Below are 12,198 nucleotides of genomic sequence, written 5' to 3'. Positions count from 1 at the left end.
AGACCTTTGATTCTTGTCTCTTCCTCCCACATTTCATTGGAATGGTCAAATTACTTATTCATAGGTAGTTAAGTGCTCAGGCCTAGTGGAGTACTGGTCCTAGAGTTAAGATCTGAGTTAAATTCTTGCCTCAGATACTAGTTAAGTGAATCACTTAAGTTTGCCTCAGTGTCCCCAACTATAAAATGGGAAAATAATAACTTTTTCTTCCCATGGTTGTTGTGAGGATCAAATAAGATAATATTTACAAAGTGCTCAGCCAAGTACCAATACATAATAATTGCTCATATCCTCCCTTCTTAGAATCCTAGATTTAGAGTTAGAAAAGGCTTACAGGTTTTGTAGTCCAACCCTCACATTTTTTTACATGCAGAAAACTGAGGTTCAAAGAGATAAGTGAGCAACAAAATGGGGGGGGGAGTCTATACAATTGGTCTTGGGGTAATGCTGTAATTACCTTGCTTAAATTAGACTGCTCTGGTTATTTCTCATTCTTACACATCTATACATTATCTCATTTTATCCTCACAACAATCCTAGGAAGCAGGTACAGCTATCATTCCCATTTTACTGTTGAGAAAATTGATGGGGAAAAAAAAAAGGTTAAATGGCTTGCCTAGGGTCACACAAGCTAGAAAATATCTGAAGCTAAATTTGATTCCAAGGCCAAAAGTCCACACACTCTGCCACTTAGGTCTTCCTCTCCCTTTCTCTCTTTTAAGACCCAGCCAAAATCCCATCTCTTCTATGAAGCTTTCCAAGATCACTCTGGCTAGAAATGATCTCTCTTTTCTATATTTCTATGACACTTAATGTTTGCAACTTAGCACTTAGCATATATAGAATATCCCAAAAGTATTGGTGTCTTTTTGAGCTCTCAGAGCTTTAAAAGATGCTAGCCCCAGTGTGTAGAGTTATCTTCCCAAGTTCTAACCTGGTCTCGGACTCTTCCTAGCTGTGTGACTCTGGGGAAGTCATTTAACCCACTTTCCCTCAGTTTCCTCACCTATAAAATAAGCTGGAGAAGAAATGTAAACCACTCCAGTATCTTTGCCAAGAAAACCCCAACGGGGATTGTGAAGAGTAAAACACGACATAACAACAATAAAATTTTGGGGATACCTTATTTAACATTGTTTATATTGTTGATCATCCTTTATAAACCTTCCCATATAATTGACAAACCCCTTGAGAGCAAAGCTTTGCATTCCTTGATATTCCTGATAGAACCTAGCATAAGGCTTTGCATATAATCAATATTAAAAAAAAAAATCCTGTGACAAAAATTAGTTTACTCAACAATGGCATGGGAAGAATATTCATCAAAAATACAATCTATGTTCAAATGAGTAGAGCTCCTCCCGGCTCCAAGGTTACCATGATGTTGCTTGCCCTCAGAAGCAAGTTTAGCAGTTAGTGGTCATTCAAGAAAAAGGAGTTCTGACTGTGTTCAATAAATGTTTGTTGATCAAAGGTGTGGATGGCATGAATTTGGCCTCCAAAAGAATGACCCAAAATCACAACTTGAGGCTAACCCATGACATTTGTTCATTTCCTTATCAAACACCAAATTAGGAATTCTGTTTGTATGGTACTCACATTGGGAAAACCTGGATCTATCCTTCATGGTCTCTTTCTCCAGAAGAGCCAAGCCTGATGTTGCTCTGGTCTGCAGGTCTAGATGTCTACACTGAAGTCTTTGAGAAGCAAAGAGCCAAAGAGACCTTCATATTGAAGTCACCATGCAGGAAAGCCACAAGCAAGTGTATGTGGACAGAAGGAGCCCCCTTGTATTCAAGGAGATGGGTTCAATAACATGTTAGTTTTGTAACTATAGGCAACTAGATAAATTTAGTGCCAGATAACCTCTAAGTTCCACACAAATTGTGGTATGTTAGAAGGAACTCCAGATTTAGAATCAGAGGACATGGCTTTGAATCCCAATTCTTCTATCTACCACCTATATATCTTTGAGTGTCTTAATTTCTCTGTGCCTCAGTTTCCCTATCTATAAAGTAAAGAGGCTGGATAGGATGAAAACTAAGATACTTTTCACTCTGATTATAAATTGGAATGTTTCCCACAAAGATGAAATCAGAATTCCACATAAATGTTTTCATATGGAGTTGGAAAATAAGGAATATATGTGGGGATCTAAAAAGCCCAGTAATGTCAGTTTTTTTCTTTAAATCTGTGGATGCTTTGGAAAAAGTAACAATGAAACTGAGGAATGGTTAAACTAATTATGGTATATGGTAGATTACTACTGTACCATAAGAAATGAGAAAAAAAAAGAAGTTTCAGAGAAATCTGGAAAGATTTCTGTGAAGTGATGTAATGAGATGAGCACAATCAGTGACACAGTTCATACGATGACAACAGTATAAAGAAAAACAACTTCAAAAGACTTAATAACATTGATCAATATAATGACCAACTATGAATCCAAAGGATCCCATGTTACCCACCTCCTGACAGAGGTAAGGCATTTTGAATGAGACAAGACAGTTTTGGACATGGCCAATGTGGGGATTTATATTATTTGACTATGCATATATGTTCCAAGGATTTTGTTTTTGTTTATACTTTTGAGTAAGAACAATGGAAATGAAATATTTTGGGGGTGCAATAGAATGGATGCCCTGAGTGCAGGGATTAGATTTTTGCCTCTGTAGGCCTGTGCCTAGTATAGAATCTGGCAAAGCATAAGCAAATATTTTTTTTGTATTTGATATCTTTTTTAATATACTTTTCTTGTTTTTACAAATATTTTGTTTTTCCCAAGTTATGTGTAAAACAATTATTCTTTTTTAAATCTTGCATTCCAAAATCTTTTACTCCCTCCCTTTCCTCCTCACCCTTTGAGCAGTCTGATATAGGCTATACATATATAATCATGTAAAACATATTTCCATATTATTTTGTAGAAAAAAATTTTCTTAAAGGAAGGAAGAAAGGAAGAGAGGGAAAAAGGGGAAGGAAGAGAGGAAGGAAGGAAGGAAGGAAGGAAGGAAGGAAGGAAGGGGGAGGAAGGAAGGAAGGAAGAGAGGAAGGAAGGAGGGAGGGAGGGAGGGAAGAAGAGAGGAAATAAAGAAGGAAGGAGGGAAGAAGGGAAAAGGGAAGGAAGGAAGGAAGGAAGGAAGGAAGGAAGGAAGGAAGGAAGGAAGGAAGGAAGGAAGGAGAGAAGGAGGGAGGGAGGAAGAAAGGAAAGAAAGAAGGAAGGAGGGAAGAAGGGGAAAAGGAAAGAAAGGAAGGAAGGAGGGAAAAAGGAAGGAAGGAAGGAAGGAAGGAAGGAAGGAAGGAAGGAAGGAAGGAAGGAAGGAAGGAGAGAGGATAAGAGGGAGAGAGGAAGAAAAGAGAGAGGGAGGGAGAGAAATAGTATGCTTTACTCTGCATTCAGACCACATCAGTTCTTTCTTGTAGGAAGATAGCATTTTTCCATTATGAGTACTTTAGAACTGTCTTAGATCACTTTATTGCTGAGAATAGCTAAGTCATTCACAGTTGTTCATTGTATAACATTGTGCTAATATATAAGATGATCTCCTGGTTCTGCTCACTTCACTTTGCATCAGTTCATGTGAGTCTTTCCAGGTTTTTCTGGAATCATCCTCTCCATTTTTTTCAGCATAATAATATTCCATTACAATCATATATAACAAGTTGTTCAGTCACTCACTAATTGATGGGCATCTGCTCAATTTCCAATTCTTGGCCACCACAAAGAGAGATGCTACAAATACCCTTATTCAAATAGGTCCTTTGCCCTTTTGTGATACAGACCTTGCAATGGTATTTTTGCAGGATCAAAGAGTATGCACGGTTTTATAACCCTTTAGGCATAGTTCCAAATTGTTCTCCAGACCAGTTCACAACTCTACTAATGATGCATTAGTGTCCCAATTTTCCCACAACTCCTCCAACATTTATCATTTTCCTTTTCCATCATATTAGGCAATCTGATAGGTATGAGGTGATACCTCAGAGGTATTTTAATGTGTATTCCTCTAATCAATTATAATTTGAGGTATCTTTATATGACTATAAACAATTGGAATTTCTTCTTCTAAAAAGTGCCCCTTTAAATACATTGACTATCAATTGGGGAATAATTTATATTCATAAATTTGACTCAGTTATATATGTATATGAAGAGAGAGAGAAAAAGGGAGAGAGAGAAATTTAAGAGATAAAGCCTTTATCAGAGACTTTTGTCATAAAAAAAAAAATTCCCCATTTTTCTGCCTTCATTAAAGGCTTGGTTGCATTGGTAGGCACTTTAAATACATATTTGTTGAATTTGATTAAAAGTCTAATTTGAATAGTTTTGATCATGTTAAGTTAAAAATTTTTATACAAACAAAACCAATGCAGACAAAATTAGAAGGAAAACAATAAACTAGAGAATAAATTTATATCTAAGGGTTCTGATAAAAGCCTCATTTCTAAAATATATAGAGAATTGACTCAACTATATAAGGATACAAGCCATTCTCCAAATGATAAATTATTAAAGTATATGGACAGTTTTCAGATAAAGAAATTAAAACCATTTCTAGCCATATGAAAAAAAATGCTTTAAATCGCTATTGATCAGAGAAATACAAACTAATGCAACTCTGAGATACCACTACAGACCTCTCAGATTGGCTAAGATGATAGGAAAGGATAATGATGAATTGCAGGGGATGTGGGAAAACTAGGACATTAATACATTTTTGGTAGAATTGTGAACTGATCCAACCATTCTAGAGTGCAATATGGAACTATGCACAAAAGGCTATCAAACTGTGCATACTCTTTGATCCAGCAGTGTCATTACTAGGCCTGTATCCCAAAGAGATCATAAAAAAAGGGGAAAAAAACTCACATGTGCAAAAATGTTTGTAGTAGTCTTTTGATAGTAATAAGGAATTGAAAAGTGAGCAGAAGCTCATCAGTTGAAGAATGGTTGAATAAGTTCTGGTAGATGAATGTTATGGAATATTATTGTGATGTAAGAAATGACTAGCAGGAAGATTTCAGAGATCTGGAGAGACTTACAGGAACTGATGCCGAGTCAAATGTGCAGCACCAGGAAAAACATTGTACACAGAAACAGCAACATTATATGATGATCAATTGTGATGGTGTGGTTTTTTCCAACAGCGAGATGATTCAGGCCAGTTTTAATGGTCTTGTGATTAAGAGAGCCACCCAGAAAGAAGCCTTGGGGAACTTAATGTGTATCATGACACAGTATTTTCACTTTTTTATTGTTTTTTGCTTGCTTTTTGCTTTCTTTCTCATTTTTCCCTTTTTGATCTGATTTTTCTTGTGCAGCATGATAATTGTAGAAATATGTATAGAAGAATTGCACATGATTAACATATATTGCATCACTTGCTGTCTGGGAGAGGAAGGGGAGAGAAGGGAGGGAGAAAATTTTGAAACAAAAGGTCTATCTGTTCCTGGTCCAAGCCATTACATGAAGTTCTAATAACTTTTTTTGTTTGCTTGTTCAACAGGGAAAATGTTGGGGAGAAAGGATGAGAAAATAGTTTGGTTCATTAAGTCTTCTTTGGAAAAAAGTCAACATGAAATTATTCAACAAAGAAATCAGGAACCTTTTGGGGAAAGGAGGAGGAGTAAGGACTATATCAAAGGCCTTCTTAGGTCCACTGAGATCCTCCTTCTTTTCTGTTTCTTGGTTTTCAAAGATTACTTTGTCTTGGACTCTCAAAAAAGGCATTGAAGGGTTGAAGTCTTCACTTGGTAAGAGGAGGAGAATCAATAATAGTGAATCACATCTATTTATTGTTTTAGGGTTTACACACTATCATAGATTCATAGGATCATAAAAATACAGAATGTTAGAGTTGCAAGGTACCTGCTAGATAGGGTTTCTATCTCAACCACTAGCTAGAAAGAAATTCCTGTTAAATAGAACATACCTTTCTGAAGGCCTCTATTAAAGGAGAATCCACCAACTCTCAAGAGACACTTTGGGATTGTTTTAATTGTTCCTGATGTTCCAGACTTTTCAATAATAATTAACTCTTTAGGACCCTTTTTAGGGTTTTCTTGGCAAGGATACTGGTGAGATTGGCCATTTCCTTCTCCAGCTCATTTTACAGATGAGGAAACTGAGGCAGACAGCATTAAGTGATTTGCCCACGTCTACCCAGCTAGAAAGTGTTTTATTAGGCTGGCTTTGAACTTAGAAAGAGGAGTCTTGGTGACCCCATTCTACCCACTGGATTACTTTGCCCCTGACAGAGGAAGATATAAAAAGGCCTCAAATGATAGACTTTGAATTACTCTTTGAAGGAAGTTAATTTAACCAAAAGAAATTTAATTGATTCTAACATTAGACTCTGAGTTCACCTGAATATATTCCCCATCCTGTTCCCCAAGTCTGAACCTTGGGTATTGGGTTTAGGTTGGGATTTGTCTTACTGTTCTCTATGAATCAGGATTGAAGAGGTTTGGAGAGCTCATCTCGCTGTCTACTTTGCTTTCATGACGAGTTGACATCTGCCCTATTCCAAATGGGCAGGTATCTATTTCTCTTTTTAAAAGGTTTTAAAAGAAGAGATTTCGTTGTTTCCTCAGACAACTCTTCCAACATTCAAATATCCAGTGAGAACAGGCGTGTTTTCCTTTAGAGCCAACTCACAACCTTCATGCATATTTCTTATTTTGATCTCAGTGGAAATGGAAAATAAATTAACTATTCTTTTTAAAAGGGGCTCCTACAGCAAAATAACTGTTTGGACACGTATACATATATTGTATTTAATTTATACTTTAACATATTTAACATGTATTGGTCAACTTGCCATCTGGGGGAAGAGATGGAAGGAAGGAGGGGAAAAGTTGGAACAAAAGGTTTTGCAACTGGGAATGCTGAAAAATTACCCATGCATATATCTTGTAAATAAAAAGCTATAATAAAAAAATAAATAAAAATAAAAGGGGCTCCTAGGTGATGAAGGGGATAAAACCCCAGGCTTGGAAGAAGGAAGACCCATCTTGATGAGTTCAAATTTGATCTCAGCCAATGACTAGCTGTGTGAACCTGGGCACTTTGGTCTCAGTTATCCCATCTATAAAATGAGTTGGAGAAGGAAGTGACAAACTACTCCAGTATCTTTGCCAAGAAAATCCCAAAATAAGGTCACAGAGAGTCAGCTATGACTGAACAATAAGGAGGACAAAATAGAGTCCTTTTGAATTTTTAAGAGCATTACTACAGCTTGCAATGCAATTTGATGAACAAAGCCATTTATCAGGTTCTAGGTCTACTGGGCTAGGGACTCATCCACATTTCATTTGGCACTTTTGTTCCTATGGAATTCACCCAGGAAATAATGCAGAAAGGGTGTTCCCCCATATCCTAAGGGAAAAGTAATCCTCTGTGAGATTTTAACAATTCTAATTGATTGTGGCCTGTGATTGTATGGAATTGTAAATTATTAACATATTGGGTTTTTTAAATCTTGTTTAATAAATTAATCTTTATTGCTATTCAGAGTCATGGACAGGATGTTATAGATTGGAGAGAAAACTGGATTCACAAAGTGAGAAGACCTAGCTTCAAAGCCTAGCTCCACTAGCCAGAACTTGTGTAATATTGGGGAATCCCCTTCTCTTTCTGGCCTCAGTTTCTCCAACAGGAAAATAAGGACCACAAGATCTCTTTTAGCTCTTTAATGATCATCTATAACTCCCAAAATAATCATTATATTTTGACTTTTCTTACCTATTTATGTGGGGCAGCTAGGTGACACAGTGAATAGAACACTAAACTGGGAATTAGGAAGATTCAACTTCACGGATTCAAATACAGCCTCATACACTTATTAGCTGTGGGAGCTTGGGCAAGTCACTTAATCCTATTTGCCTCGGTTTCTTTATCTGTAAAATGAGCTGGAGAAGGAAATGACGAACTACTTCAGCATCTTTGCCAAGAAAATCCCAAATGGGGTCATGAAGAGCTGGACATACTGAACAACAAGGTCAATTCATGTCCTTGAGTTATGTTAGGGGTGTTCAATATAATATTTATACCCATGCTCACTATCATATCGGATATGTAGCATTTAATTTCTTAATTTTTTATCATCACCTCTTTGGAAAACTGTGTAACATTAGCTCTATGACATTTGCAGGGAGGTGGGGAACAGGCCTGGTCTACTTAATGATACCTTTTGTCTTTCCTCCAACTTTATACCCTGAAATATATGAGTCCTCAAAGTCATAGCATTACTGGATTCTCAAATTGTCATTTACCTCAGATCTTGAGTCAAAGGCCTGAGTTCTAGTCCTAACTCCATCACTTACCAGATAGGTAATCTTATACAAGTCATTTGTGACTTGTGATATGATTTCAAAATAAGACTTTGGTTAGCCTTCAAAATGTCCATTTAGGTTCTTGGATTATTTTAGGCCCCTCAAAGTGGATGTTTATTGCATTGTTAATATCATTAGTCAAAACTTCTCTTCTAAAATAGACTTTTTAAGAGTTTAAGAAAGCAAAACAAGGAAGAGTACTTTGTTTCTGGATAATCACCAACTTCCTTGATCACCTACCATATTTCTCATACTTTTGGTTCTTTGTAAAAATCAAATCTACCCTCAGAAGATGAAAATTTGTAAACATTGAGGACTATATCCAAAAGACCATATTCTAGATTCTAGAAACAATGACAAAAATAAAATAAAATAAAATTTTCCAGAATTCATCTGATAACGAAAAAATATTAGGAATAAATATGTTCTCTCCTAAGGTAGCTATTTTGAAGAAGCAGCACAAATTTAGATGTGGAAGTTTGACCATGAAAATATACTTTAAATTGCAAAGTAACATTTGAAATTATAACCCTTCTACAAAACAAATGAAACAAGTCTTCCTCCTCTTAGAATCCAGGCAGAGGACTATGGAATGTTAAATCTGTTGGGAAAAATAATCTCTATGATGGTTGGTTTGTTTAGCAATTTTTATTTTGTGATGAGATTCATCCTGATGAATGGGGAAATATCTCTGGTTTAAGAAATCAAAAGGTATCAATAAAACTTTTTTTAAAAAATATCAGCCAATTAGAAAGAAATGGTTATTCTTCAATATCCTTGTCCCTGGTTAGTACAGCACAAACATACATACCTTAGTTGTGCCCTCCAGAAATCCTCATAGCACATTAACAAAATGTTTTTGGTTTTTATGGATTTGTTCCTATTCCATGATTCCCTAAGTTTTTCAAACATGATTACAATCAGTCAACCAGAACCAACCCTGTATATGTAAATTCCTTCCTAGGGGCATATTCTGTATGTTTTGCTCTTCCTCTTTTCTCTTAAAAAAATAAAAAGACATTTTAAACAGAAATGTCTCTTTGCTTTATTCTTTGCTTGTTTGTTTGGAGGGAGAAAAAAAGCACATGAATTTGTTTTAAGGGTATGTTTTTTAAACAACAATAACATTTTTTAAAACCAGATAATATCAAGCAACACAGCATACCATGCCATGTGACAAGCATTTAAAATTATTCTCCCCCCCCCCGCTACATTTTTCAATGAAGTCTCTAACCAAGTTCTATGTGATAAAAAGAATAAAAGTAACAATAATGCATTTTTCATTGGTATCATGATATAATCTCTTTACTTCAATCCTTTTCAATCTTACAAGTATTTATTCTAGAAAAAATAAAGCATGGCATTATGGCACAGGCTTAAGAAATAGATCCTATATTTTAGTCCGAGTCTTAGAAATTAAATCCAGAATTCTTGGTCCCCAAAGGCAAAAACAGGACCAAAATGGTGGATACTAGTTCAATAGGAAAAAAAAAAAAAAATTTCTCCTAATAGAACTCTCCAAAAATGGAATGAATTCCTAGACTATGTAATGAGTCCTCTATCGCTGAAAGTCTTCAGGTGAAAGTTTATCATTTTCAGAAAAACACAGAGGATGATTTCTGCTTCAGGTAAAATGTTAGCCTCTGAGATTACTTCTATTTTAGATATTCTATGATCCTAATTTCCTCCTTAAGCTTATGCTTTAATGAAGTTAATTTACCTTTTTATACTTCACTTTCTCCAAAAGCAACCTTTTTCATATTTTACAAGAAGAATATTTTGAATTAGATGTTTATGAAACCAATTTTCTGGGGGAGATTTTTTTTTTTTTTGAAAAACCAACTGAATTCAACAAATAGTTATTACTTATCTTTCTCTGTTTCTTGTATCTCTCTATATAAGTATATATATATATGTGTGTGTGTATATATACATATATACTTAAATATTATATATACTTTATATATATATATATATATTTTAAGTATATATATATATATAGTTCAAAATGGCCAAAGTCTATATATCTGTATATACACATACACACACGTACAAATATATATATATATATATTTATATATATATATATGTCTCTACAGATAAAGTAGAATACACAGTAGATATTTAATAAACACTTATTGAATAAATGATGATTCAGATAGATGGAACAGAACCAAGAAATTCTGGCCAAGAAAAAAAAAGAGGTATTTGAGGATCTTCCCCCCTCACCCTTTCTGGTTTTCTATGCAATCTATGGCAAACCACATAACTGCTCCAGGCCTCAGTTTCCTTATCTGTAAAGCAAGAAAGATAAATCCTATTTCCCACAAAGTTGTGAGCAAATGGAAAAGTGTTTAATAATAAACACAACATATTCCAGAATCTTAAAATAAAGATTTCCCCTAGATACAAGTATTTTACTTTTGGTTAAATAAATCCTCCTCTCTAGATAGTTCCTGATGGGATTTTTAAGTTTCCATATGAATTATCCTTCCAGAATTGACATTCCCTATAATGAATCCTGAGAAAACTGCTTGCAGGAAAACATCCATGTGCCTAGACTAGTGTATATATATGGTGTCAACATGACAGAGGACGAAAAACAATTGCACCAAAGTCTGATTTGAGACCCCCTTTCATGATGCCCATGACGCCTGCAGCTGGGAGATAACAGGGAGTTGGTATATGTCGAATGAAGCACATTCACCTCGAGGCAACATTTCGGGATGGGAGCAGGTAGTGATGAGGAGGACTCAATGAGATGGACTGCAATGGCTGCTCTTGTCCCCGGCGTCTCTCTGTATGATGTTCCTTAGGGTACCGAAGTCAGACTTGTTTGTGGTGGGCACGATTTGCTTTTTTCTCTGCTCCCTTTCTCGGCTAAGTATCTGGAGGGGGCTGGGCGCCGCTCTTTTGGTTAGCACGATGGGCACTGAGTCAGTGATTGTCCTTTCTTTTCTAAGTGACTTGGGTAAGGTGGCTGCTCTATAGCGCCTCTGGGTGGCAAGCCCACAGCCACCCTCCTGTGTGATGAGGGCCCCTGTTTGGATGGGCGGAAAAGTTAGAAAACATAACCGGAACAAATCTAAGAACCCAGACATTCGGCACGCCGTTTGTTAGATGAGGATTTCTGGAGGCCACAACTAGAGGATGTGCTTGTGTTCTTGCTCTTGAAGAGCAGCCGGTTATCTTCCGCCCTTTGAGAGTTTGTTTTTAGTTGTTTTCTTAAACCGTGGGTCTTTCCGGTATCCCACCGTCCTTCGCCTCCACCCCCACCCCCACCCCCCCCACCCCCGCAATCGGCTTAACCTCCTAGTTCTTCTCTTGGAGTTGGGCAATGACAAAAGGAGTCTGGGGAAAAGGGGGGGGGGGGTTGTCAAAGAAGAGACCAGTTTCAGAGAGAGACAAACTGCATCTTGGGGACCCGGATTAAGTGCGGGCCCTTCCTTTCCCTCTGCCTCCCTCACTCCTCCCATGGAATCCCATCCCATTCGAGCAAGTCCAACAGCAGGACGCCGAGACGGCCGGTCACTCGCTCGCACACGCCTTCAGCGAGCGATGATTGAGCGCCCCCTACACGCCAGGTGCTTTGCAGCAGAGCCAGTCCCTGACCTCAGGGAGCTTACACTGCTCGGAGGCCGCGGCGGCGGCGGCACCGTGCGGGGCCGGAGAGGGAGGATGGGCCGCCCCGGAGCCGGGCGCGCTCCCGCTCTCCCGTGGGGTGGGCCACGGCCGCGAGCCGGCCTTTCAACGACTGCAGTCCCGCAACAACCCGCCCCGGTGCTGGCTTACTCGCGAGAGGGAGGAGCTCGGGAGGAGGGGGCGCGAGCGCAGCACCCCGGGCCCCGGGGGCCGCCAGCGCGC

Source organism: Sarcophilus harrisii, chromosome 4 (genome assembly GCF_902635505.1).
Source record: "Sarcophilus harrisii chromosome 4, mSarHar1.11, whole genome shotgun sequence".
In the NCBI taxonomy this organism is placed as follows: Eukaryota; Metazoa; Chordata; class Mammalia; order Dasyuromorphia; family Dasyuridae; genus Sarcophilus; species Sarcophilus harrisii.
This window is presented reverse-complemented; position numbering follows the sequence as displayed.